At 35.3% G+C, this 27,551-nt stretch overlaps 1 long non-coding RNA gene across 2 annotated transcripts in view; it reads right to left on the reverse strand.

Annotated features, from left to right (window-relative positions):
- LOC103101905 (uncharacterized) overlaps window positions 1-27,551 on the reverse strand; it is a 71,088-nt gene that overhangs the window by 12,843 nt on the left and 30,694 nt on the right. Inside the window, exon 3 of one of the 2 annotated variants that reach the window (XR_467524.2) lies at window positions 24,755-27,004. The exons of the other annotated variant lie outside the window; for it this stretch is intronic. This is a non-coding gene — a long non-coding RNA (uncharacterized LOC103101905). Of the gene's footprint in view, window positions 1-24,754; window positions 27,005-27,551 lie in introns of those variants that run through there. 2 annotated transcript variants of the gene reach the window in all.

A 27,551-nucleotide genomic window follows, 5' to 3' on the forward strand; every position in this document is an offset into this window, starting at 1 on the left:
AGCTTTCTCTGATTTGAGAAAACTGCAAATATCGGTCCCTTGATTTAACACATTTCCCATAAACAGAGACTTTGTTTTCTCCATACTGGCACTGTATAACCTACACACTCAGAGACTGATTCATAATGAGAATAATTTTAATTAATTTAGCAGTCAGACTTAAAATTCTTTTTTTGCCCCATTGTGAGATTCCTCAACAAACAAGCAAGTAATTCTTCAACCTATTTTCCCAACCCAATTTGGAAAGGTTACTTTAAACTTGTGTTTTATAAGAATGTAAAGTTTCTAATTTTTTTGCAATTCTTTCATTCCCTTGACTAATTAAATCTATATCCTAAAAGGATACTATTGCTAACTTAAATTGATACTAATTAGGAATAACTTTAAAGTTTATCCCTGTGAAAAAGACACTTGAATTTTCTTAGTGCTCTTTCTAACATACTCCTGAATGACTAACTCTTGGATCTCAGTGTGTTAAATTTACTAAATAATACTAATTGATATTTTATATTTTATTTTCTGTATGACAGAATCGATCATTTTATAAACAGTCAGATCAGGCAAAACAAAATAAATTACTTTCCTAACGTCATACAACTAGTATATAACAGAAGCAGGAATCAGAAAATCAAAAACCAAGTCCTCTGATTGTAAAAAAAAAAAGTGATTTTCCTGGTGTGTTCTCATAATTACTCTAATTTAGTTCTTGTCTTAATAACTAGAATTTTTCCCCTTTGAATTTCTCATTTATTAAGCCTTTTAGTATTTCCCCTTCCTACTGTTGTGGCTAGTTAATTCACAATCCTATCGTGTACCCCTCACCACACTTCATCCCTCTCTCTCCCCAGGAAGAGAGCTGAGAATTTTGCTATTCAGATACAGAATCATACTTTGTTTTCTCATCACAGCTCTCCAATACTAGTGTCATCTTCTGCAGGATTGGGGATGGAGACAGAAAGGGGAGAGATTGAGTAGCATTCCAGAACACAGAAGAACCTCATCGAACTCATCCAAATCTTACTTTGTATTTTTCTTTCTCTCCCCATTACCGTTCAAGGACTTCTACTCTCCATCCATAGACAAATCTTAAGGGCATCTCTCTCTACTTTCCACACTCTCAATACACCCTCATGTAAGTCCAGTGATTCACATTCACCTCTCTCCTTCCTGCTCCTCCTACTATTTTTTTCAACAAATCAGTCATTAACTGAAAATTCTGGTCCCCAGTTGTTCTTTTTCCTCTGACTTTATTGGTTAAGTTTCTCCCAGCATATCTTTGAAAAGGCTTTTGAAAACACAGTTGTGCCCCCTTTATTGGCATTTTCAGATTCTAACTCAATATCTGCTCTCAATTCCTGCATTCTGCTCTCTCAGTACTCCCTTTTGTCTGATTTGCTTCTTTGGCCCCTTTACCTCCCTTGATTCTTTCCAGGTTTTCTGTATTATTGCTCATAAAAAACAAATACCTACTGCCTGCCTTTTTACTTAAAGATCATTTTCTCTTTTAATAAACTTTGGTCAATCCATATTTTTCTTTCTTGGCATCTTCCACCTGCTTAGAATTTTAGAGATTCTGTCCATGATGAAATCACTAATTTAGACAATTAGACTAATTTAGCACTTCAGGTTTCAAAAATGCTTTACATATATTATCTGAGTATTGTAGCAACCCTTCCAGGTAGCTACTATAATTATCCTTATTTTATAGAGACTGAAAGAGATCAAGTCACTTGGTCAGGGTCAATTCTAAGCTTCCAAGGGAGAATTTGACTTCAAATTTTGTTCTCTATCCACTACCAATCTTGTTGCTGTTTGTTCTACATTTTTGAAGGAGACCAATGACATCATTCTGAGTGACATCTTGGCTTGCACATGAATTCGATTTTAGTGAGATAGAGTTGTGCAAAACTGTCAGACTCAGGAGCTTTTCCAAAGTTATCAAAGTCTAATAACAAGACAAAAGTTGGGATGACTGTCAACCGAATAATTGGAAGGAGTTACTATGTTGGCCAAAATATTTAATTTAGTACCAGGCAATGAGTAAGGTAAATAAAAGACTATTGGTTCATTATTAAGAACTGGAACGTAAAAGCCTTGAATTTTTTTAAAGCTTTATTATGAGAAAAAAATTTTATTTTATGAGAATTTGACAATGTTAATCTACTTTTTTTCTTAAAGAAAACCTCCTCCTTAAAGATAGATAAACCATGCCCTTTTTCAGAATTAAGAAAAACACTAACAACTTTCTTGGATGAACTTCATGTTTTTATGTTTACACCAGCAATGCTTACTATGAGCTACTCTAGAGCAGTGACAGGCAAGGAAGGTTGAGAATTATATTAGGCTTTCTTTTTTCTGTTTAATCTGTGCTACAGCACATAGTTGAAGTAAACAGCTGTGTAATCTGTAATTGCTGGAACACAGATCAAGCAAACATTGTTTCAGGGAACAAGAGAACTTCAATAGTGTAATGCATTGTTCCAGATTTCCAAGCTACTTGGATGGCAGAGACTTTGGTGTCTGTCCCAAACTGCAGGGACCCTTTTATTGCTATACCAGTTTTCCTCTCCATAAAAATGTCCTTTAAGAACATGATAAGATTGTATTTTAGATATTTTTACCACAAACTTCATTTCCCTGAATTTTATAGTCATATAAGTGATAAATCTCTGGTTACTAGAATATTCTAGTCTGGAGACATGAGGGAGAAAGAGAAAGGGGGGAGGAGGAAGGAAAGAGGAGGAAGGAAAAAAGGAGAGGAGATAGGGAGGTTAAAAAGTATATATATATATATATATATATATATATAAATTTCAGCTACTGAGGAAGGAATGTGTGTGTATATGTCCTACTATATTTCAAGCACCATTTGAGCCTTACAACTATCCTGTGAGGCAGATGCTATTATTACCCCCATTTTAAAATTGAGGAAACTGAGGGAAATAGAAGTTAAGTAACTTGACCAGGTCACATAGTTAATAAGTGCATAAGGTCAGATTTAAACTCAGATCTTCTTGGCTCCAAGTCTAGTGCTCTATCAACTGTGCCACTTAAGTCACACATGATGACTGATTAATTATTCTTCCTCCTCCCTTAGGGGGCAGGGGAAAGAAAAGAATTAAAATATAACATTTAACCAAACCAACATGAACAAAGTAGGGATAGGCACATGTTATGGAGCAGCATAAATCTATTGTTTCACATATATTTACATTGTCATCTTAGTCTAGTTCTGTGAATTCACCCATATGGAGAATTACCAGTATTACTAGTACTTCTTCCACCAATGGAGAAAAGCTGCTGGTCTATTGATCATCATATGAGAATAAGATTTACTGTTTACTATATGTCCATACCCGAATAATTAGTATGTTTCACTTAGAGGGAATGAAGTACTTTTTCCTGAGTTCAAAGTGGACACTGTCCACTAGAAAGACTGACTTATTATTTATCTACATAGCTCCACAAGATGAGCTTGAGCATCTAGGTGGGTCGGAGGAGAGAGTACTGGGTCTGGAGTTAGGAAAATGAGTCTTCCTGACTCCAATCCTGGCTTCAGACACTTAATAAATTGTGACTCCTGGCAAGTCACACTTAACTGTGTCTGCCTCAGTTTTCTCATCTGTAAAATGAGCTGGAGAAATAAATGTCAAACCACTCCAATATGTTTGCCAGGAAAACCTAAAATGGGGTCATGAAAAATTGGACATAACTGAAATGACTGAACAACTAAAACAACAGCAAAATATAATGTGCTGTTGGCAATGAAGAAGTAAGTATGTTATAGTCCTCCTGGCCATCAAAAGAAATAGATTTAGGAATATTTAAATAACAAATAATATAGTATTTAAATGATCTCTATTCTAATATGGTCTTTGTTGGTCTTACTTTTCTTATCAGTAAAATAGGAGTGACAAGACTTTTAGTACCTACTTTATAGGATCAAATATACAATATATGTAAAGTGCTTTGCAAACTCCAAAGTGCTACCAAAAAGTCAGTTGTGGTAATGGTCATTATAGTTGTTGCTACTTGCATGCATAAAGGACCAGACTGGAGACAGGAAAATATGAATTCAAATCATGTGTCTGACATGTTCTATCTGTATGACCATGAACAAGCCATTTAACCAGACCTTTCAGGTTACTCCATTTTGCATTTGCTGTTGTCTGGTTTTAACTTGACAGAATGAGATTTCCTTGCTCCAGGTAACTAATTCCCTCCCTCAGTTTTGCTTGTTGGTTCTTTGAGGGCAGAGTCTACCTTTTTTCTTATTAATTGTATCCCCAGTACCTACCATATAGTAAGTGTTTGGTAAATATTTGCTTGGATTTATTGGATATAACCTTTCAGTGACTAAGCAATATTCTATGACTAAATGTTACCGAGTAGTTCAGTGATGGTGAACCTTGTAGAGACCAAGTGTTCAAACTAAAACACTCATGCTGCATGTTATTCACTCTCTTTCCCCAGACAGGAGAGGGAGGAAGATTTCCCACTGGGCTGCTGGGCAGAGGGGCATGTGGGCATGTGAGAAATATCCTCAGGCACACATGGAGAGGGAGAGGGAAGCAGCTCCCTCTGGCAAATGTGTCAAGGTTCGCCAACATGGGAGTAGTTGTTAATCTGCATGGATAGAGGAAGTTTTGACAGAAAGAGTTCTCTATACCCAGTTAGACACAGGTTCATACAAAGATCATGATGATAGGTAATTGCCAAAATGGGCATTTTTGATTAGAGTCTGTGCTATCAGATTTCAGAAGTGGAAAAAATCAGAGAGGAATAGAATGCTTAAGGAAGGCTTCTTATTTGAAAAGATGGGGGGGGGGGTTCTCCCAACCCTTTTCTTCATCATATCCTGTTTCAGATGTGGTGTTTCCTTCCCCCACCTTCAAGGAACATTATCAGCCTCCATTGCTTTGATAGTACAGTGCATGCATGGAAGCACCAGTCACACCCTATATGCCTCCAAGTGCTATATGGATGCTACCTAACAGATTAAAGCAAAGGATACCATTATACAGCTGTATCCTTAGGTTTCAGGTGATTAGCCTTATATGCAGGTGTCTTCAACCTTGAGGAACTTGAAGATCAATTAAGTAAAACAACTCCAATGGTGGAATAAATTGACCTCCAACAACCAGGAAATTCAATACCATGCCAGAGTTGCCTATTTGCAGGTGTGAAATATAGATTAGAAGGAACTTTTCCCAAGAGACTTATCTTTAAAATTAGTTAGGGACATATGAGAAGGTGGAACTAGATGACCTCCAAGGTCTTTTAGAGTGCTAAATGTTTGAGTCTACCATCCCATTGCACTGAATGACCCTCATTACTCCACAGAGACAACTCCAAGTATTTTGTTAGCTTTTTTTCGAGTGGGGAAAGACAGGGTCTGAGATAAAATTCTGGCTCTACCTTTTGACTATTTAGGTAACCTTGAGTTAACTTTTTTCCCTGAGTTTCATATAAAATAAGGAAGTTAGATTAGATGACCTGAAAAAGTCTAGCTCCAAAGAAATGATTCTGATCCTTTGAAATAACATCATTTGTATATTTTATTTCTCTTTCCCTTTGATATTTCCCTTTGGGGTGATTATAATTTGTATGATACCACTTTTCTCAGACAATTCCCTCTCAAAGTATCCTGGATTGATAGATGATCTTTAAACAAAATATCTAGGTGGGGAACCTAGATAGCTCAATGGATAGAGTATCAAACCTGGACACTGTCCTGGGTTCATATGGGTCCTCAGATACTTCTAGATTTGTGACCTTGGGTAAATTATTTAAATGCACTTGCCCTAGTCCTTACCACTCTTCTGCCTTAGAACTGATACTCAGTATCAATTCTAAGACAGAAAGAAAGAATAATGATAAAAAAGAACTTCCAAGTGATTTTAAGGATCCCCTGATTATGGTCTGAGGGCATTACAAAGGAATATGTCCGTGTCTACTAAAGAGGTTCAATGACACAAACCCCTGAAATAATTATGTGGAAAATATAGTCCTGTCCTGCTCTGTCCCCATTCTATTGAGGTGAGTTTAGGGAATCTCAATCTCTCTGCACCAAGCTTAGGCACATCCTCCCTGTCTTTTTGCACATTCCAGGCATTATGCAAACCTAAATATATCTTCCCTAGACTGTTATCTGAAATGATTTGATTTGAGCCAGTATGGAGCTTAAGGGAGCTGTCATCAGTTTATTTGTGAGTTATTTCACACAAAATCCTGTAACCCAAGTGTGATTTAGTGAGAGTGATTTCATAAGCAAAAACCTTGCTGAGGACTCTCATAAGCCATTTTGAGGTTTTCTTTTAAAAAAAAATAACAGAATGTCATGAAGAAACTAAAACTGGGCCCCTGAATGTTTGCTATGGGCTCCAATAATAGGTCTGGACAGTTAGTTAACTTTTGCTTAGAGACATTTAAACTACTGATGTTGAAAAACAGCTCTGAAATGGGACTATTGATAAACTTGCCACAGTGAATGATGACAGAGTAATTTCGGTTTGAACTAAAATTCTATCTATTTATATGTATGATGTTTAGGGCATCTCATGGAGGCAGTGAACATTGGCAATAATTAGGTATTAAATTGAGCCCTGTGTTGAGTGGGTAAAGTAAAGAAGAAGTCAGTGGTTGAATGTTACAGATTGGTTATTTATGTATCCCTTATTCAGAAAGAAATGGTTTCCCTCTTTATCCTTTTTAAATGGAGTTTCCTCATAGAAGGTGGCATCTAGAGGGAACATATCAGAATGATCAGTTTGGATATCCCTATCACAACCCTGGATAGCTAGATGGAGTGTAGGACCTGGAATCAAGAACTATCTTTGTGAGTTGACATCTGGCCTCAGATGATTACTAACTGTGTGACCCTGGGCAAGTCACTTAACCCTGGTTGCCTCAGTTTTCTCATCTAAAGAATGATCTAGAGAAAGAGAAGGGAATAGCAAACCATTCCAATATCTTTGCCAAGAAAACCCTAAATGGGTTCATGAAGAGTTGAACATAACCAAAACAACTAAACAACAATAAAAATCATAAGCCAATAATTTGCTGAAGAGCAAATATAAAGGAGAATGAGCTGCTGGAGGAATAGGAGAAATTAAGACACTATATATTCTTTTTAGATGTCACTAAGGTTATTGATCTTTTCTGCAGTTTATAAAGAACCAGAATAGTCCTTTTCAAACATTCATGAAATAGATTACATCAGAAAGTATTTTTAGTTTTGTAAAAGTACTAGGGATCTCTAAAACAATTTTTTTCTTCAATTTTGAAGGGACTTCTTTAATTTTACAAACAAAATAAAATGAATCCCAATTAGGCTATGACTTCCCCAAGATCACAAAACTAGTTTATTCTCTGCCTACAGTAGAACTATCATCTTATTGTCATGGGAATTCCATTTTCTTGATCCTTGCTTTCTCGTTCTTAACTATTGTTTTTGATATTCTTCCATAAAAGCCTCTAAAGACAATCTCCCCTCAAATAATTGGAAGCCTTCCTCTAGATTTTTTAAAACTCTGTGGTGCCAACAACATTTGAATTCTCATCTGACATTCTCTTACTTTTTCTATTTTACCACCTATAAGTAGATTTTTATTGCTAACAGAGCATAGGGTATTTACACCCTCTATACATGCCTCTGAAGTAATCTGCTATTGTGATTAATCTGAAATCAGCTTTTTGTGATTTGTAGTCATATTGCATCAGCAGGAGACTATTACTATTAACTGATAGACTTTGGAGCAGGGAGCTGCATGTGAGCAATAAAAGTAGAGCAGAATTCCCTAAATGTAGTCTTGTATATTTCCATTGATTCAGCCCTGGATCCCCTTCATTGTCCATGAGCTGGACCCTGTAACATCTGGTAACAACAACTGTGGCATTTATGAAGTGCTTAGAGGCTTACGAAGCACTTCCATAAAAGCAACCATGTGAAAGAGATAATATAATCATGAAGATGATAGTTGGCATTTTCAGATACTTTAAGGTTCTCAAACAAATTTCCATATACCTTAGATGGTCCTCATAACAACCCTGTGAGATAATACATCTTTTTTAGATTGGGAAATTGAGTTTCTTAGTGTATCTCTCTCTCTCTCTCTCTCTCTCTCTATATATATATATATATATATATATATATATATATATATACATATATATATACATATTTCTATACACAAATGCAGTATACAGAGGTATCTCTCATATTCTTAAAGTTTAGTTCATTAATTGCTTTGAATTTAAATTAAATGCCAAGGTGAGGAAGTTTTCCTTATGAAGACTTTAGACTAGAAAATCTAAATTTAAAGACAGGACTTCTGCTCCTGAGAATGTGAACCTCAGCTTCTTCATCTGTAAAATAAAGGAGTTGGGCAAAATCACTAGTGTTTTCACAGATTGTAAGACTGTATGATCCTAAGACCCAGTATTATAATCCTATAATATTATCTTGGAAGGGGGATTTAAGTGGAGTGCCCTAAGAATATGTGGTTGGCCCTTCTGTTGCTTAAATTATTTTGTCATTGTTTTAAATAAAGATATTGAAGACTTAAATACCCAATTTGCAGAGGTCAAAACCAGGAAGGAAAAGCTGATGCAGAGCTGGGCTTTGCAAAGAGATTGGCAGGATAGAATACTAAACAAAATTGAAGATGAAATGTAATAAGGATAAAATATATGTATGTATATATCCATATATATACTTGAATTTTTTAAAAATCAGTTTCAGAATTACTAGGTGAGAGAGACAAAGCTAACAAGAGTCCATTTGTAAAAGATCTAGGAGTCTTAGTGGACTACAAATTCAACATTAGTCAATAATGTGATGTGGAAAGCCAAAAGAACTAATCTTGGGCTACGTTAAGAGATATTATGTGTGTGTGGTTAATAAAAGTATTTTTTTTTATTAGGTAGGTAGTTTGGTATGTAACATGCATATTTTGAGTATGTACCAGTCACTTTGCTAAGCAGTGAGAATACCAATACAAGCAAAAGGACAGTAGTTATGTTAATTTACATTTTAATAAGGGAAGATAATCCAAAAAAGGAAGTTGGAAATCAGTGAAGGTTGGTGGCACATATCATAGAATTAGAAGTACAATGGAGAGAAGAAATTATTGTGAATTGAAGGTTTAAAAAAAATAGCATGATTATAAAAAATGGCTAGAGATCTAGTTTTACAGTCAGAGAGTCTTGGTTTCAAAGCCCATCTTGAAGCCACATTAATTATGTCACCCAGGCAAGTATCTTGACTTCTCAACTCTGGAAAACTCTAAGTGGCCAATTGGGACTTATCTTCATTGATAGGGGGAGTATCCCTATACAGATGAAAAAAAGAAAAAAGGTAGAAAGTCCATACATTATATTTCAAAGGTCTTGTCCTAAATTCTTAATGTTCTTATATTATGGAATTATTTATTTATTTTAGCTCTGTTGCACTTTGCATTCAATTTAGACATAAAATTCAGAAATAGAAGTAGTAGAGGTAGGTGGAAGTGGGAGGGAGGCAGAGGAAGATAGAAAATTGAGTCAGGAAATTAGGAACATTCAAATCCTGTCAGTTCAAAAAGTGAAAATGAGTTTTTTTCGCATTGATTTTTCATTTGTGCCTTCCTAAAATCACACCCACAGGTCCACTGCAGCCTCCTTAGAGACAACACTATAAAGTCTTTTATTTTTTGCTGGGTTTGTCATCAGCCAACTAGATTAAATTCATCTTATTTAATTTATCTAGAATTACTTTAGTCAGATATGGAGCTTAAATCTGGTAAGTGAAGAGACTAGATATTGGAATTAAGGAATGGAGTGGGTGGAAGGAGAGAGAAGGAAAGAGATAAAGACACAGAAGCACAGAGAGAGACAGAAGATAGCCGAGAGTTCTGCCAGTGCTACTAGACTGAGTGACGTAGATATTGGAAGGAGGATTCCATGATAGAGATACTGCTTAAATGTGAAAACTACAGAGATGAGTTCAGTTTATGCAAGTCATTTTTCAAAACAATATGGGTCTTATCTTCATGGAAAGAGTGGCCTAAAATGGAATTTAATGAGCATACACCCGCCATTAATTCTGAATGCACAGTTATAACAAAACACATAAATCCCTCCAACTTTCAGTTCTTTCCCAAGCTTTCACCCATGTATTGGCTAAATTCTCTCTTTCCTGTCTTGACCTCTTTCTACACTGTCCTCTTCGCTCAAATCCCCCCCCCCCCTTTGCTCACTGATCCCACTTTTCCAAACCCAAACCTGGATTATTTCCATGATCTGCATCTTTTATTCTTATTCATATGCTGCTGAATAAAGGTAGAGAAAATTACAAAACTGGTACTGCTATAAATTACTGTTATATAATTTCAAATGGACCCTAACTGCATCAGAACAATACCTTTATACCTCCTTAATCGGTTTGTTATCCTAATCACCACTGTAGTTATTCCTGACTTTTTCACATTTCCTCAAGATGACCAACTCTCCTAATCTTCTCAACAGAGAAACTCGACTCATACTTCAAAGAAAAAAATTCAGGCCATTTTCTGAGAGTCCTCTTTCCTCCCCTTTTCATTCTCACCTGAAACTGCTCTCCAGAGTGACTAATTACCTCTTTTAAAAACTCTTTCCAGCTTAGAAATAATACTATGACACAACTAGGATGTGCCTAAGGCCATATTTGAACCCAGGACCTCCCATCTCCTGGCCTGGCTCTCAATCCTAAACCACCTAGCTGTCTTCACAATTATCTCGTATGTGAAAAATGTAATGACTGTTCCTCAATCCTAATTGTTCTTGACATCTCTGCAGCATTTGAACATATTCTTTTCCTGGGTACTTTTTGAGACTATTTTATTTCCCCTTCACTTATCAGTGGAATCCCTTTCTAGACTGGCTAGTTAGAGAATACCAGGACTTTGGTCCCATCTCTTAGCAGTTCTGTATCTTTTCAGGGAGACTATAATTTCCCAGGACATCTTGACACTAGTCTACTGCTCCTGTATTCCAAACTTGGGGGGAGGTCAGAGCTGACTAAATCCTGGTTTATCTCAAATATTTTCCAGATTATTTCGTGCAAATTCTTCTTCTACAATCTTCCCTTTGTAACTTTTAAGCAGACTCGGCAAGGCAGAAGGCCTTAGCTTGTGAATGCTCACTTTCTTCCGGAATTAAGTAGGCAGAAAAAGGCATGAAAAAAACACACAACAACACTGTGCAATGATTCAAGTTACTGTGACTGTGTTCAAGTTTTTTTTTTCTCCTTTTGTAATCATTTTGGGTGTAAATGAAAGAAATAATGGTGTGCTATGTGTCTATCCTGCCATATTGCATTTAGCAAACTCTGCAGAACTTTTATATTTCAAGAGCTATCTCAGTCTAATAATTTATAAGACACTCTCACCCACTGGTCATATAAATGCAAAACATTATTTCATTCTGTACTTGCCCACAAACATAGATATTTTGTTAAAATGAGAAATTTGAAACCCAGAGAGGTAAAATATTTTATCCAAGGTTACACATATATAGTTGGCAGAGTCCAGATTTGAACCAAGGTCTTTTAAACTTAGAAATCAGTGTTTTTACTATTATATCACACTGCCAGCCTCTCTTTGTGGAAATTCCCCACACAGACTCCAAGTGAGCCAGAAAAACATTCCATGAAAAGGGTAGCCAAATCCATTGTAACAAAATAGGAGGGAAAATAACATTTGATTCTTTCCTGGTTTCAAATGAGATTGAGTTGGACCAGCTAATTTTTTTGTTGAAAATGAAAAGTACAAAGCCAAGGAGTATAATTCAAAGAAACAAGAGATGCTACACTTTGCCCACTAGAATGCAAGAGCTTAAATGGATGGACTTTACTCCCAGAGTTAAGACTAGAAATAAATCAATAGAGAAAACAAATTCTGAAAATCCTTCGTGAAAAACTTCTTTGGTTTTAAAAAAGGGAACAGAATATAGCAGAAGAGAAGCATTTGTAAACTTATTGAAGTTTTTATTTCACCTTTGATCCTATTTTCCTAATTAATATCATTGAATGAACTCATCTTTTATTGCATGATGGGGTCTCATTCTCCTTGTAGAGGAAAAGCAATGTACTTTTCAGTATCTAATGCTACTTACAAGTCATTAGAGCTAGTAACAATAAATTACCTTTGAAGAAAACTCTAAAAGTCAGCTTATTGATACTTTATGAAGTTGTTGGATTTTTTTGTCTTTCTGCTCTTCTAAAGGATGGAGCTGTGAAAATCATTGGGCTTCTCTTCAGGCAAAGATGAATAGAATACCATTCTTCTGAAAGATGGAGGAGTGACCAGTAAGCTAGTCCTTCCCTTCCATCTTTTTTCTTCTCTGTGTGTTAGGAGTTACTAAATACACATGTTCTGATATATAGGGCAGTCCCTCCTAACCTTATGACTGTTTTTTATTGCTAACCCATTGTCATCTTCTTTCCAGGAATAATTGTGCATTTTGTATATTCAGGATAATTTTGAGAATCTCATTTTTATTTTAAAGGAATTAGTTTTGATATTAAATAGGTTTGTACTAAACTTGGCATTTCCTAGTTAGTCCATGTGTAAGAGAGGTATCAATTTATACTGGTTTTATATGTTTGTTTTTTAATAATGTCTCCTTCAGTACATGTACTCTGAGGTTTCTACTAAATAGTTCTCTCTTGAGTAAGAATGACTATTTTGTAGAATTAATTTTCTAAGCTTTCTAATATCTGATGACTAGAAAATCCTAAAAGTACTATCATTGAAACAGATCTGGGGCACAAGTAGGCAGGGGAAGTGTGGTGGAAGAGGAGGGGAAAGTCTTCCCCAGGGTGTCATCTTCCAGGCTTAATTAGAAGGGTTTCTATTGCTCTTCTTTTTCATAGGGACATGAATAATGAGCCTGTGATTTCTCTCAGGCAGGAAATTTCTGGGGAGCAATTTCCTCTATCAAGGCTCTTCAGCATCTCTGAGCAATCTTATAGACTTAAGAGAGTTGCCTAAAGCATAGAGAAAGTAATTTACTACACAGCTATTATGTGTCAGAACTTTAACTCAGAACCAAAGGCACAATATCTTTCCTATCTCTCCTCTCTTCTTCTCTCCTCTCCTTTCCTCTCCTCTATCCCATCCTTTCTGCTTTCTCTTCTCCCCTCCCCTTCTCTCTTCTTTCTTTTCTCTCTCTTCCCCTCTTCCACTATTGCCACTGTGCCTTAATGCTTCTCTTCTTTTTCATGAACTAAAATTCACATTTCCCTCCATGCTCCTCCAACTAAATATATGAGAGGAATGCCAAAGGAGGGAGCAGAGCTCCAAGTTCACAGAAAGATATATTTCAGGAGGAGCTGTAACTAGGGTAGGATGACTGGGATCCTTCTCCAGAGCACTGAAGTTGGAGGACAGTGTGTGTGTGTGTGTGTGTGTGTGTGTGTGTGTGTGTGTGTGTGTGTGCACTAGCTGTCCTTTAGTAGAATAGAAAATAGCTTAACATATTGTAAGCATGAATAGTTAAAACAAGAAGCTACCATTTGGGAACAATGTGGGGATCTCTGTCTCAGGAGTGACCTTCATGTCTCAGAGTCCCCCCATAAAAGATTCTCTTCCTTCCTTTTGCACACAACCAACTGAGAGCACTTTCATGCTGTTTACCTCAGTCACAAAGTTGCTAGATATGGCTGAGTGATATGTTGAATGCAAAATCAATGCCAGAGTAACAAAACAGGAACATGGATGAAAAGATTTTTTGAAGCCCTTTCTAGCCATAATACATATACTCATTCAACGTATATTTCTTGGGCACTATTAGGTACAAAAATGCCATCATGGGCAGTGAGGGGAATAATAATTAATTAATAATAAAAATATTCCAATACTTTGATAGGTCTATAATTGCATTGTTTTGGAAGATACCATTGTTGATACAGATTACAAACTCATATTTCTCTAATAACCTAATAATGAATGTATATTTTGTTATTGATTCCTCTTATTATATTTAAAATTATTTGGATTAATTAGATGAAATTAAAAGATGAATTAAAATTAAATTTTAAAATGCTGACCCATTAACCAAAATTCCAATAAAAGAATTTAGGATGGGATCTATAACTAGTATATAAAGAGGGATTGGTGTGCCACATAGGTGCTACTTCCTTCTGAAATACATTCATTAATGACATTAGATTGTATAGAGATTAGAAGTCTACTTGGTGAGCATGGGAGTAGAATAAGGTAGGTTTGATTCTCTTTAAGGGAAATTTCTATCAAAGTATCATAGTCTGATGAAATGCCCCTCTCTGCTCCAAAGATATTTCTGTCTAAGTAACTAGAATTAGTTGTCTAGAATTAGAGAAACTCAATCCTGGCTAGAAAAATAATGACATATCCATACTCTAATGCCCCCCCCCCTTTTAAATTATATACTGATCTCTAATCCCTTTGTCATTAGCTGTCATTAGAATGCTACAATTTTCAAGATTTCTGTTATCTCATGTTAGACACAGTAAAACTGGTGTCATCCTTAAGGCACATTAGAGACATCTTAATCTTTCTTGGCAACATATCTACAATGGATAACCAAACAGGCTTTTTTTTCCCTACAAATGATCAATCTACTCTTTTCTATGATGATTTCTGTTAGCTTCCATCTCAGAGGGTAGCCATGTTACCCAACTGGAAGGCAAGGCATTAAAGCTGTGCATCATTCCAGGGCTCTAACATTGACTATAATTTATATGGACTTCATTTTATGAATAAAATACCTGAAATAGTCTTTTCCCAGATAATTTGTGTACATTCTGAATTTCTAACTCTTATTATTTTCTATCTAAAGTGACTGTATTATTTGATAAATTTATCAAGTTCAGCAACTCTTCCTGACTTCACATATGAATTAACTGAAAAAGTTTCACCCAGGATAATTTGTGTACTTCCTGGTTTTCTGACTCTTGTTATTCTATATCTACTCTGACTATATTATTTCATAAATGGAACACATACTGCTTTTTAATAGTCATGCAGATGTCCAAAAATTGCTGTCATTATTCAAACAGGGAAAGGCAGCATTACCATATTGTAAAATATTATTTTTATCTCAGAAAAAGGTTTAAAAACAATTTCATTCTGATTACCAGATTCTTATCCTACTTGAAACTCTCCTTTCGTATGTATAGATGTGGAATTCTATTTTAAACCACTAACAGTTTGAGATTTTTGTCCCTTTTGCCATTTGCAATGATAATTGGCTAATTAAAGAGTTGATCATTCACAAAATACACAGCACTGTTGAGATGTTAGCTTGGCTATGCAAATGGTTTTATGCCTCCAAAAAGATTATTTTAAAATGTATTTTAAAGCATATTTTTGTATGCTTTGCTATATTTTCTTACTTCTTTATTTTCTAAAGAACATCTAGAAAAAAGACGAAGTGCAAATCAATAGATTCATTAAAATGACACTGAAATTAATCACTTTTTGTACCTGGAACTTTCATATATTAAAAAGTGTGTCACTGGCATTTATTTTGACAAAATGTGCTAAACATCATGGTATATAGTATTAATTTTCAATTTTAGCTAAATAATTTCATTCATTTATTAAATGAGTATTTCCTGTAAGACATGGGGTACAGGGGAGATCTGCATTCAAAAGTGAGATAACACATAATCCCTACCCTCAAGGAGTTTATAGTAGCCTTTTAATGAAGATTAAAACATGCCAGTAAATACACATGAAACTAGGCAGAATATGATGTTGGTGCAAAAAAAAGAAGTCCCAAGTGGGACAGCTGCCCAGAGCAGAAACAGATTATTTCTTGCTGGAAAGTAAATGCTTGATAAATGAAATAACTAATAAATTAAAGGAAATTTTGGGACCAGATAGGTAGCTCAAAGGATATCCATTCTAAGACAGAAGTTAAGGATTAAAAAAAAAAGTTTGATCATCTCCACTCAGAGTAAGAAATATCAGATATTTTACTTACATACTTAATTGTTAACTAGTACTTAGTCCCTTTTATCACTACATTATTATAGCTATATTTTAATTAAGTTCTATTTAATTTAAGTATTTTGCAAATGAGATTTTCCCTTGTCCTTTTGCTAATTTATTTCATATATCTTTTGAACACAAGCATACATTTGTCTTAAAATGTATTTTCTTGAATCTTTTTTCTCTATAGATCATCAACAAATATGAATTACCCACCAGTTATTTTCAAGGTACTATGTTAGGTAAAAAATGCTATAAAGAAATGCAAGGGGTGTTTTTTGACCTCAAGGAGCTTACAATTAATTCAGTGAAGGACTTTACAGTCTAGTTTTCACAGCTCATGTTCCCATATGATAGACAAGTTCCCAAATGAGGAAAAAATCAAAGCTTCCTCATTCTCTGTGCCCTGTGATTTAGATGTCTAATAATTATCTTTCTTGTATATCCACATCAAACCATCTGAGGAAGAAAAGTGGAAGAAGAAATCATAAAAATTTAAATTAAAATTGTAAAAATGAAGAGAGGAAATTTGCTCTATATTTTGTGTTTGGAATAGAATTACAAAATCCCAAAATTGATAGTTTAGCCTGGGATTTATTGATTTTAGATTTTCTTTCCAAGAAAGACCTCAGTTTATATGATTCTTAAAGATCTATTAAGATGGCACTTCATGAGATCTATTGGTTGCTAATTGAAGCACTTAATCAGTCTTACTTATAGAGAGTTCTGTGTAACCTGAATTTCTCTAATTGCAATCAGATCCTATTTTCTGTAGTTCTACTCTGCTCAGATGGAAGAAAGCTGATCAGTGCTCTTCTTAAAATAGCTTTTTAAGTTTGAAGGCCAATAATAATCTGTCTATAATACTTCTCTTTAAAAAGTAGTGGTCTTCCACCTTCACTGTGATCTATCGGTGTTCTCAATATCAATGTTCTCAATAAAGAAAAGAGAATGGAGTTTCAATGTCATCCCATCAACTACATTTTTCTTTGCCAGCTACTTTTTGAATCAGAGTATACAATTATCCAAATTTCTGTTCAGTCTCTTTTTCTGTGTAGCAAATATCAACCATGTCTCAGTTAAGAATATAATCTCCTGAAAGTGGCTGAGCAACAAACATCATTTATTTCAACTTCTCACAACACGGACACTTCAATGTTTTTCTAAGTTTTTTCTCACTTGGTGTAAAACAGAGAAGTGTCATGGAATGAAAAACTTGAGATCATGATGTCTTAGCTCAAATCATCCTACTTTCTTTCATTCTTCTTCACGTATTTCATATTTAGTCACATATACCCTCATATGTGTAATTAAAATGTGGACCTGCCTACATGGGGTGATTTCTGGTGAAGAGCCTCTTATCCTACAAAATATCTTTCTTTTCCTATATCTACTGATTCCAGATACTCTTTTAACAAGCAACAAAATTTTGATTCAACAATTACACTTAAAAGACAACCTCTGAAGGAGAAAACAATCGATGGATCTGGGATATTAGTCTTGTGGATATTCCTTCTACCTATGATACTAGTGTCTTCTCCTGTACTCTTTTTTTTTTTTATTAATGTATTTTATTTGATCATTTCCAAGCATTATTCGTTAAAGACATAGATCATTTTCTTTTCCTCCCCCCCCCACCCCCCATAGCCGATGCGTAAGTCCACTGGGCATTAGATGTTTTCTTGATTTGAACCCATTCCTTTGTTGATAGTATTTGCATTAGAGTCTTCATTTAGAGTCTATCCTCTGTCATGTCCCCTCAACCTCTGTATTCAGGCAGTTGCTTTTTCTCGGTGTTTCCACTCCCATAGTTTATCCTTTGCTTATGAATGGTGTTTTTTTCTCCTGGATCCCTGCAAGTTGTTCAGGGACATTACACCGCCACTAATGGAGAAGTCCATTACGTTCGATTATACCACAGTGTATCAGTCTCTGTGTACAATGTTCTCCTGGTTCTGCTCCTTTCGCTCTGCATCACTTTCTGGAGGTTGTTCCAGTCTCCATGGAACTTCTCCACTTTATTATTCCTTTTAGCACAATAGTATTCCATCACCAACATATACCACAGTTTGTTCAGCCATTCCCCAATTGAAGGGCATCCCCTCATTTTCCAATTTTTGGCCACCACAAAGAGCGCAGCTATGAATATCCTTGTACAAGTCTTTTTCCTTATTATCTCTTTGGGGTACAAACCCAGCAGTGCTATGGCTGGATCAAAGGGCAGACAGTCTTTTATCGTCCTTCGGGCATAGTTCCAAATTGCCCTCCAGAATGGTTGGATGAATTCACAACTTCACCAGCAATGAATTAATGTCCCTACTTTGCCACACACCCTCCAGCATTCATTACTTTCCTTTGCTGTCATGTTGAACAATCTGCTAGGTGTGAGGTGATACCTCAGAGTTGTTTTGATTTGCATCTCTCTGATTATAAGAGATGTAGAACACTTCTTCATGTGCTTATTTTTTTTTTTAAATTTTAATATTATTTTATTTGGTCGTTTTCATACATTGTTCACTGGAAACAAAGATCGTTTTCTTTTCCTCCCCTCCCCTCCCCCCCCCCCCGCCTTTCCCTCTCCCATAGCCGACGCATGATTCCACTGGTTATCACATGTGTTCTTGACTCGAACCCATTTCCCTGTTGTTGGAGTTTGCATTATAGTGTTCATTTAGAGTTTCTCCTGTACTCTTAATTTCCAGTGTTTCCCTAAATCCTTTAGAAAATCTACCAAATATGCAATAGAGTTTCTCTGTTTGTTTTTTGAGATGTCTGTTAGGCAATGTAGCACTCATGTTTTCCATCTGCAATTTCTCATTCTTGAGGTATGATGAGTCTGTTTTCTTTTTCACTTATATGTATTCTTTAAAAAAAAATAAAAACTCTTTTGTTGTGCCTTAGAATCAATTTTATGTATTGGTTCTAAGACAAAAGAGTGATGAGGGCTAGGCAAGGGGGGGTTAAGTGACTTGCCCAGGGTCACACAGCTATGAAGTATCTGAGATCAGATTTGAACCCAGGACCTCCCTTCTCTGGGCCTGGCACTCAATCCACCGAGCTTCCCCACTACCCCATTTATAGCATTCTTGATATTCTTTATGCTTCTCTTTGTACAAATCAGCATTGGTAATATGCTGCTGTGTACTCATATTCAACTATATATCTTTCTGTTTAACTTGATTCCCTGAAATTCTTATTCTTCCAACATTATCCTACTTGATGATTTTCAGTCATATGTAACCATCATAATAATGCACTCATTTGAATGGTGGACTTTTGTGGATGTGAGTAATGAGAGATCATTAAAGCACCAATGCAATTTCAGAAATTCAATCCAAATTATTCTCCATCCATATCCTATTCACCTAAAGCCAAGTTTATTGTCTACCTAGGACACCTCTTGGTGGACTTGATCTTTGGGCTATTCTTCTGATTACAGGTCATAAACTGGGCAGTTTATATTTTTGAACACCATAATTTTCCAGTATAACTGGATTTGGATTTAGATATGAATTCCATTGAGAAGACTTTGTAGTGTCCTGGGGCTTTATGTGCTGGATGACAGAAGAAGTATTTGAAAGCTTGCCCATAGTCATCATTGGTTTTATTTAGTTTCTTATCAGAAAGTTATGAGTCAGGAAAACTTGATTTTAAATCTTTCCTCAGAAACTCACTAGCTGTGTGACTAGAATTAGACAAGTAAGTTGACTTTTCGGTCTCAATTTCCCCATCTGTAAAATGGGCATAAGTAAAACCTACCTCACAGGACTGCTATAGGAAACAAAACAAAATGTAAAGTGCTGTGCAAACCTTAAAGTGATATCCAAGAGTTGTTTTTTTTTCCTCATCATCTTTTACCATCCAAGGTAGCTTACTTCCTATAGCCATCTTTGAAGGTGATTCCTCTCTCAGGTCCCAGGTCTTCTCTTGAATATACCTTACTTGTTGTGAATTTTCTCTCTTCTGGGAGGCTCTCTCTGGCACCTCTCTGGGTTCCAAATACTCCCTGTTTCCCTTATATAAAATAATTGTCATTGCACCAAAATATCAATGCAACACTATCTGGATTATAAATTACTAGAAGAGGACACTGTGTTAAGTTGGAACAGACCCAAGAACACATTATTCCAAGATATTTTTTTAATGTCTTGTAATGAAAAGTCAAGCAATTACAGTAAGAGGTTACCTGGATCTCCTGATCTCCATGAATAGGTTAAGATGCAACGGGACAAGTCATCTGGATTGGCCATTTCACAGAGTAAAACCTATGGATATTCTTCTAGTTATTCCAAATTTTCTGAACAATAAAGAAGGTGGAATGAGCTTATTCTTTACCCTGCTCATAAATTTTATAAAACCAGTGTGTTTCCAACTCTAAATTGCAACACCACTGTTTAGGTTTTCTTAAATTCAATGGAATATCTTTACTGTTGTAGGTGTATGGAGTGTCTCTGTTTAACTTTTAAACACCCCTACCATCTGGATCTGCCCTTCCTTTCCTGTTTTATGGGCATTATTTACCCGGCCTCACTCTTTGTTGTTTCCAAATTGGCCTTTATAACCTGTGTTTCTTATATATGATACTCATTTGCTTCTCTTGAGGCCTTTGCACTGGTCATTCCCTTTAACTAGAATGCATTCCTTCCTTAAGCTCAGCCTTTTAGAAGTTCTCCTCAATGATGCAGCTCAGTCATCACCGGTTGCATGAATTAAGTCTTTCCTGATATCCATATTGCTAGTAATCTCCCTCCTAAATTATCTTGTATTTAGCTATTTTGTGTTTTATTAGGGTATGTATTTATTAACTTTATATTTACGCTGTCTCTCATCATTGTCTCTTGTTGGGATGAGAGCTCATTGAAAACAGAGACTGTTTCATTCTTTGGACCTATATTCCTTAGCACATTGGAGGAGTTTAATCAATACTTACTGATTGATTATATGAACTGATTTAGAGTGCATAAAGCAGAATCAGAAGAACCTTATGCATTGATAAAAAATATAGATGAAAATAATTTTTAAAATCTTCTTAACTAGATGTGATAACCAGTCCTGATTGAAAAGGGGAAGGGGAAGGAACATTTTTAAGTGCATACTATGCTAGGCACTGTGCTAAGTACTCTACAAATATTATCTCATTTGATAGCCACAACAATCCTACAGAGATCAATGCTATTATTATGCCCAATCAACAATTGAGGAAATGGGGGCAGAGACTTTGCCTAGCATCACATAACAAGTAAATATCTGAGGCTATATTTCAACTCAAGTTGTCCTGACTGCAGGATGAATCCTCTATCCTTTGACAGACCTTAGCAGGTTCAGAAAATGCATGGTAAAACATACTTTCTCTTGCTAAAAGACATATACGGAAAACTACATATACTTCCTGATGCATTTATGCTGTCACTTAATTTTGCTTACTTCTCTCCTTCCTTGTAAAGATTCTTCCATGGAGCTGGGATACATTGGGAAGTGACTGTGACAGAAAATTCTAAATAAATAAATAAAAACTTGAAAAACAATGTAAGGTCCCTGAAAGTATGGATTATTTAATTTAATTCACATTTCCCCAGCATTCTGCACAATGCCTGGACTACTAAGTGGTTAAGAAATATTTGTTGATTGATTGAATGAATGAAATTGACAGTGCAATTCCTTTATTTTGATCATTTACTATTATTATTCATGAGAAATAAGATATACTTTTTGAAAATCAAGGATAAGACAAAGAGCAAGAGCTACCGATAATGCACACAGATGATCAATGAGGATTGGCTCTACCAAAGAGTGGACCAGAGACATCAGTGCCCACCTCATTGAGATTTGCTTGTTGTATGAAGTCTAATAGTACTAACGACCACCACATAAAGACTTTCAGAATAAAAACAAACGAGCTAATGAGCACAGATCTGGAGTGAGAAGGGATCTTATAGAATACTGATTTTTGGAGTGAGGAAGCCTGACATTCAAATCCAGTCTTAGACACCCATTGACGTTGAGGAAATCACTTGAGTTCTCTGTGCCTTAGTTTCCTCAATTTGTAAAAAGGATATTATTGCATTCAATTGACTCTAATGACCTTGATGGTCCAACCCCTTCATTTTACAGATAAAGTCAACTCCAAAAAGCTTGCCCAAAGTCACATATGTAGTAAGCATAAGAGGTAAGATTTGAACCTAGGGCCTTTGATTATATCTTCTACTTTTTCCAATGATTATAATTGCAGAAGGTGGTTTCTCTAAGGACAATTGTTGTTTGCAAAGAAGACTCAGAAGTGAAGACACCAAGGACCACTGAAGAGTTACTTTTGTCATATATGGAAGGAATATGGGAGAGAGGATAATTTGGGCCTTAGTGTACCTGAAAATGACTGTTGAAGTTTTTCTCAACCTTGTATTCTTATCTCACTTAACCAGGATTTAAAACAACAGATTTTGTCCTGAAAACAGAGCACACCATGGAGAAGATTATTAAATCTGAGCCATTTAAAAAATCTGTCAAAACAAATAGTTGCTGTGCTTTTTCAAACAAAAAATAATGTTTAATAAATCACAGGAACAGAAAAAATCAGTAAATAGCAGCAGCCACCTTCATCAATCAATACAATAGTGCTCAAAAAACTGCAACACTAGCTTTTTTATTTTTTTAAAGCATCTTGTTTTAAGCTATGTAATCGCTCTATAGCTCACCTTCCCCTCTGGCTTCCTTCCACATGAACAGTGGCATTTGGAGAAAGGTAAGACACAGGTAAGACCACTGGAAATGAGCTGCTTCAGAATTCATTAAAGGGTTGCGTGTTTTGTTTTTTTGCCTACCAAGAGCATCACATGGGACAAGTAGGCAGCCCTACTCCCGCCCAAGGGACGGAATGTAAACAAAATTGTAAAATAAAATGTGAGGTGAGGTTAAAAATACATGTAACAGGCCCTGAGTCAGCTGATTTATCCACTGGGACAAGGGAAAAAAAGACCTTTTATTTTTTTTTTGTTCCAGGACATTTTCAGTTTGATAGAACACAGAATCCAGCCACCAACCCCACTAAATTACTTGGCAAGGGCTGGACCCTATTTTTCTTCAGAAAAGAAGAAGGACGATAAGATAATTTGTGGTTCTGGGTTTCTAATATCCAATAATTCTGACCATTTAAAACAGTTTTTGTAGGAAATATTTTATAGTTAGAGAAATAGTTTTTGACATTTTGGGGGGGAAAGAACAATGGACCGTTTACAGGTCTACACAGCAGATTAATGAATCTAATTGAGTCTGTAGGGAAATGTTTCAGTTTAACTACTGGAACTAATTTATACATTCACTACATCGTAATAAGTCAATTTAAGTTTCTGGAAATAAAACTGGATATCCTGGGTATAGATTTGAACTATAAATTTCTGCAAGAAAGGAGTCTGTGTGTTCATTATACATTGTAAAATTACCATATGGACCTGTCAACACTTCTTAGCAGAGCTTTGTAATAATGTCATTTAGTTTAACATTGTAATGTGCCAACTGAATTAATGTGCATGACACAATGCATGCCTCCCAACCCCGGCTTCTGGGGAGCCTTGCAACTTTTAAAGATTTTCCTCAAGGCGAGAGCCTCTTGCATTTGCTAGCTCAGAGCATTCCCAGTCTGTGATTGAGGGCTCTCACCTTTCCTGGGGGGGGGGGGGACAGGGACAATAGACCGCCCAGCTCTGGGGCCTGAACTTTCTACAATGATGTGATTTCCACAAATGAAACTAGACCTTCTTTCAGGTGGCCTGGCTTTGACATCTACTTTCTACCTGTTTTCAGTCTTCAAAAGAAAAAAAAATGATTTGAATATCCCAAGTCCTTTGCTTTTCATTTACTATTTATCAACATAGATTGCTTGAGAGAGAAAGAGGGGGGAATATTCTACACAAAATAATATTTAAGTGTTACTATATTACATCGAACCATTACCGTAATTTTAGAGGTCTATAAATTGGGCCTCAAAACTCCTTCCACCCAGATAGATCAAGATTTAGATCATTTCTTAACACCAATGGAACAAAATTGAAACAGATATTAGAATAAGGAACTGTTAGCCTAGACCTACAAAGACTGAAAAGAGATTCTAAAAGATATTAGCTCTTACTCCTCATCCCCATTTGAAGCCAATTTCATGGGGTAAGACATTGCATTCCAAGGCATCTTTTTGGTGCATGTGTTTACTAGGAAAAATAATATAGAAATATACTTAGTGCCTATACAGTGATGTAGCTAGGAATTCTGTCATTTGTGGTTGGAGTGTTGGGGTGGAAAGCAATGCAGCAACTTCAAAGATGGCAATCCAAACATTGCATCAAGAGAGAAAAACCTTAGAAAGGAAAGTTTTCATTAAATATTAGTCAGAAGCCAGATAGCAAGGGGTCAGGAAGCAACTGAGAAATGAGGAAGTGGAAGCAATGAGCTAGAACAGCATATTTTAAAAGAAGTTTTCTGTGAATGGAGAAGAGAGATCTAGGACAATAGCCTGAAGGATTGGCAGCATTAAGTGAATTCTTTCCTAAAGAAGCCACTGTAAGGCACTAGAATAGGGCTTTATTAGAGACAAGGGAAAGAAGAATACCTGAAAATGAAGATAGATGTGGGAAACTACCTATATAAAGTCATCAAACTAGATACTACACAAAGTAGTTGAATTCCAGGAAAAGAAAAGTTATAGAAAACCCAGAAAATCTATAGGAGACAAAATTCATGAAAGGGAACAGTTATAAGTATCGCAGTCTCAGAGATCTACATACAAAATTCATTTATATGGCTAGAAAGCAAAATAAATGAAAGATCAATAGGTCTCAGAAATATTAGAGGTCATTTGTCCAAACCTCAATTTTATTTTTTATTTTTCTCTATTTTAATTATAATATCTTATTTCCCTTTAATTACATGTAAAAACAATTTTTAACATTTATGGTAAATTTTTTTCCAAGTTAAAACTCTTTCTGTCCTTCCCATCCTCCCTCCCTCCACTCCATCCCGCCCTTCTTCCCTCCCTGAGGTATTAAACAATCTAATGTAGATTTCACATATGCAAACATGTAAAACATTTGTCCACACTTGTCATTTTGTGGAAGAGATCTCAAAGAAAGAAAAGAAGAAAGAAAATGAAATATAGTATTTTTGATCTATTAAAACTACATCAGTTCTTTCTCTGAAGGCAACATTTTTCATCATGAGTTTCTGGGATTGTCTTGAATCATGGACTGAACACAATGCAAAGTCATTGAGCCTAGGTGAACTACATCTTTGATTCTGAAAGACCTGGAAGAAAAAAGATCATTGACAATAGGAGCATTCCCAAATTAGAAGGAGGCAAATGTCTCAATTTTGAAAAACTGGGAAGAGAACAAAGTCTGAACATTATGGGCCAGAATGCTTGAATTTCATTCCTGGAAAAATTCTAGAAAGTATTATAAAAAAAACTAGTAAAAATCTAAAAATAGATGCCACAATCACAAAGAGTAATCCTGGCTTCATTAAGAAAAGGGTGTTTCAGACCAGACCGAAGAAAGAAAAAAAAAACAGAACCCATCATGTGAATGTTTAAATTTGACTAAAACATTTGGTAAAGTCTCTCATAATATTCCTATGGGGAAATTGTAGATATGGACTAGATTACAAGTAGAAATTTAAGCTTCCACAGTAACTTGTGGTGGATGAGAATGAGTCTGATTGGGTGCCCCCAGGGAACTGCATTTATCCCTGTCCCTATTAAAACCAATGACTTGCTCAAAGGCATACACAATGGTTTGCTTCTCAAATTTATAGATGAAGTAAAGATGGGATAGATAATTGACACACACTGGATGAAAATGAGTTTTCAAAAAGATTCTGAAAGGCTAAAACAATGGACCTTAGCTTACAAGAAATAATTTAATACAAACAAATATAAAATTATTTCACTTAGATTCCATGAACTGACTTCTCAAGGATAGAATGTCCATTTTTGTACATTTCAAGAAAATGTGAATTATCTATGTGATATGACTTCAAGGAAAGCTAATTTTAACTTAAATTCCATTAAAAGAATCATAGTATCTAGGAATATGGAGATGAAAACAACCTAAGGCTTTGGTCAAAAATGGAAAGAAATTACTTATGTAACAAAATAGTCATAACAACATTTTTTCATAGTAGCAAATAATTGGAAAAAAACAGGTGTTTTCAAAACAAGAAATAGCTAAAAACATTGTATAAAATATATAAATGATAAATACAAAGAAACTGTAAAACCAAGTAATATACATAAATTGATGCAGAGTGAAGTAAAGCACAATCAGGAAAATAAAATATACGAATAAAACAATTTAAAATAGAAAGAAGAATAAAATGAACTATGCTATAATAATAACAAAAAAAATTAAGTATATCATCTCTAAAATATTCCTTTCATTTACTAGTATACTTACCCTATCAAAAAGAGAAATAAAGCTAGTCTGACATTCTCTGTTCTTGATAAAGACATAATGGCATTTAGCAAACTACTTCTCATTCTAAATGCTCTCAAACCATACTTTTAATAACATGTCCTAGAATTTGCCAGGCATCAGAGTCAAGCTCACTGGTCTACAGTTTGTAGATGTCACCATGTTTTCTTCTTTCAGCAGTAGGAAGATTTTGTCCTTCAGTTCCATGCCATTTATTCTATGTGCCACAATCCTTCAAATATCATTAGTGATAATTCAGCAATCACATCTTATGATTTATTCAGGATAAATACTAACATGTGATCTGTATGAGAGTCTTGGTGACTTGACCTCATCAAAGACAACTAGGTGCTATTTTACCATCTCCTCACATATCTTGGACTTCAATAAACTTCCTTCTATGATTTTCCACTATATTATGTCCATTGTAAACATCATTCTCTTTGGAAGAAAAAGCAGAAGCAAAATTATAGTTGAAGGCTTGAATAAGAGTTGAAGCTGTTCACTGTTGTCTATTATTTTTATCACCTCATTTTCTTTTATTATATCTTGCTCCTAGAATAACCAAAAATAAGTTTATTTGTTTTGTCATGAGATTGTAGGTTTAGAGTTAGAAGCAAGCTAATTGGCTTTTGTAGGCACAGTTCTATTACCAAGAGCTTATTAGTTTATATTAAATATTAGGATAAAATGAGATACTCACAGGTCACTGAACTTACTATTCATTATTATTAATAATATGATTTCAATTTAATAATCTAATTAAACCAATAAAATAATAATTGATTATAAAATTATCATTCAAAAAGAGGTTATCTCACACAGTAAGACTATACAACAAAGTCACAGTGGCACTTAGCTTCTATACTTAATACATGTTTATTAACTATTGACTTTATTGGGCATAAATGCCTTCATCTCAATCTGGAAAAGTGTGTCTTCAGTAAAGTAGGAAACTATGGTAACTCTCCTTGGTCTCAGGCTCCCACTAGATCTGAGAGACACGGTCTATATACCTTTAGGGCTTTTTATGTCTCACCTTGACCAGAAAGCTATGTTAGGGAAGCTTGTCCCATCAGGTTACACAAGAGAAGGAAGTTGT

Source organism: Monodelphis domestica, chromosome 4 (assembly GCF_027887165.1).
Source record: "Monodelphis domestica isolate mMonDom1 chromosome 4, mMonDom1.pri, whole genome shotgun sequence".
Lineage (NCBI taxonomy): Eukaryota > Metazoa > Chordata > Mammalia > Didelphimorphia > Didelphidae > Monodelphis > Monodelphis domestica.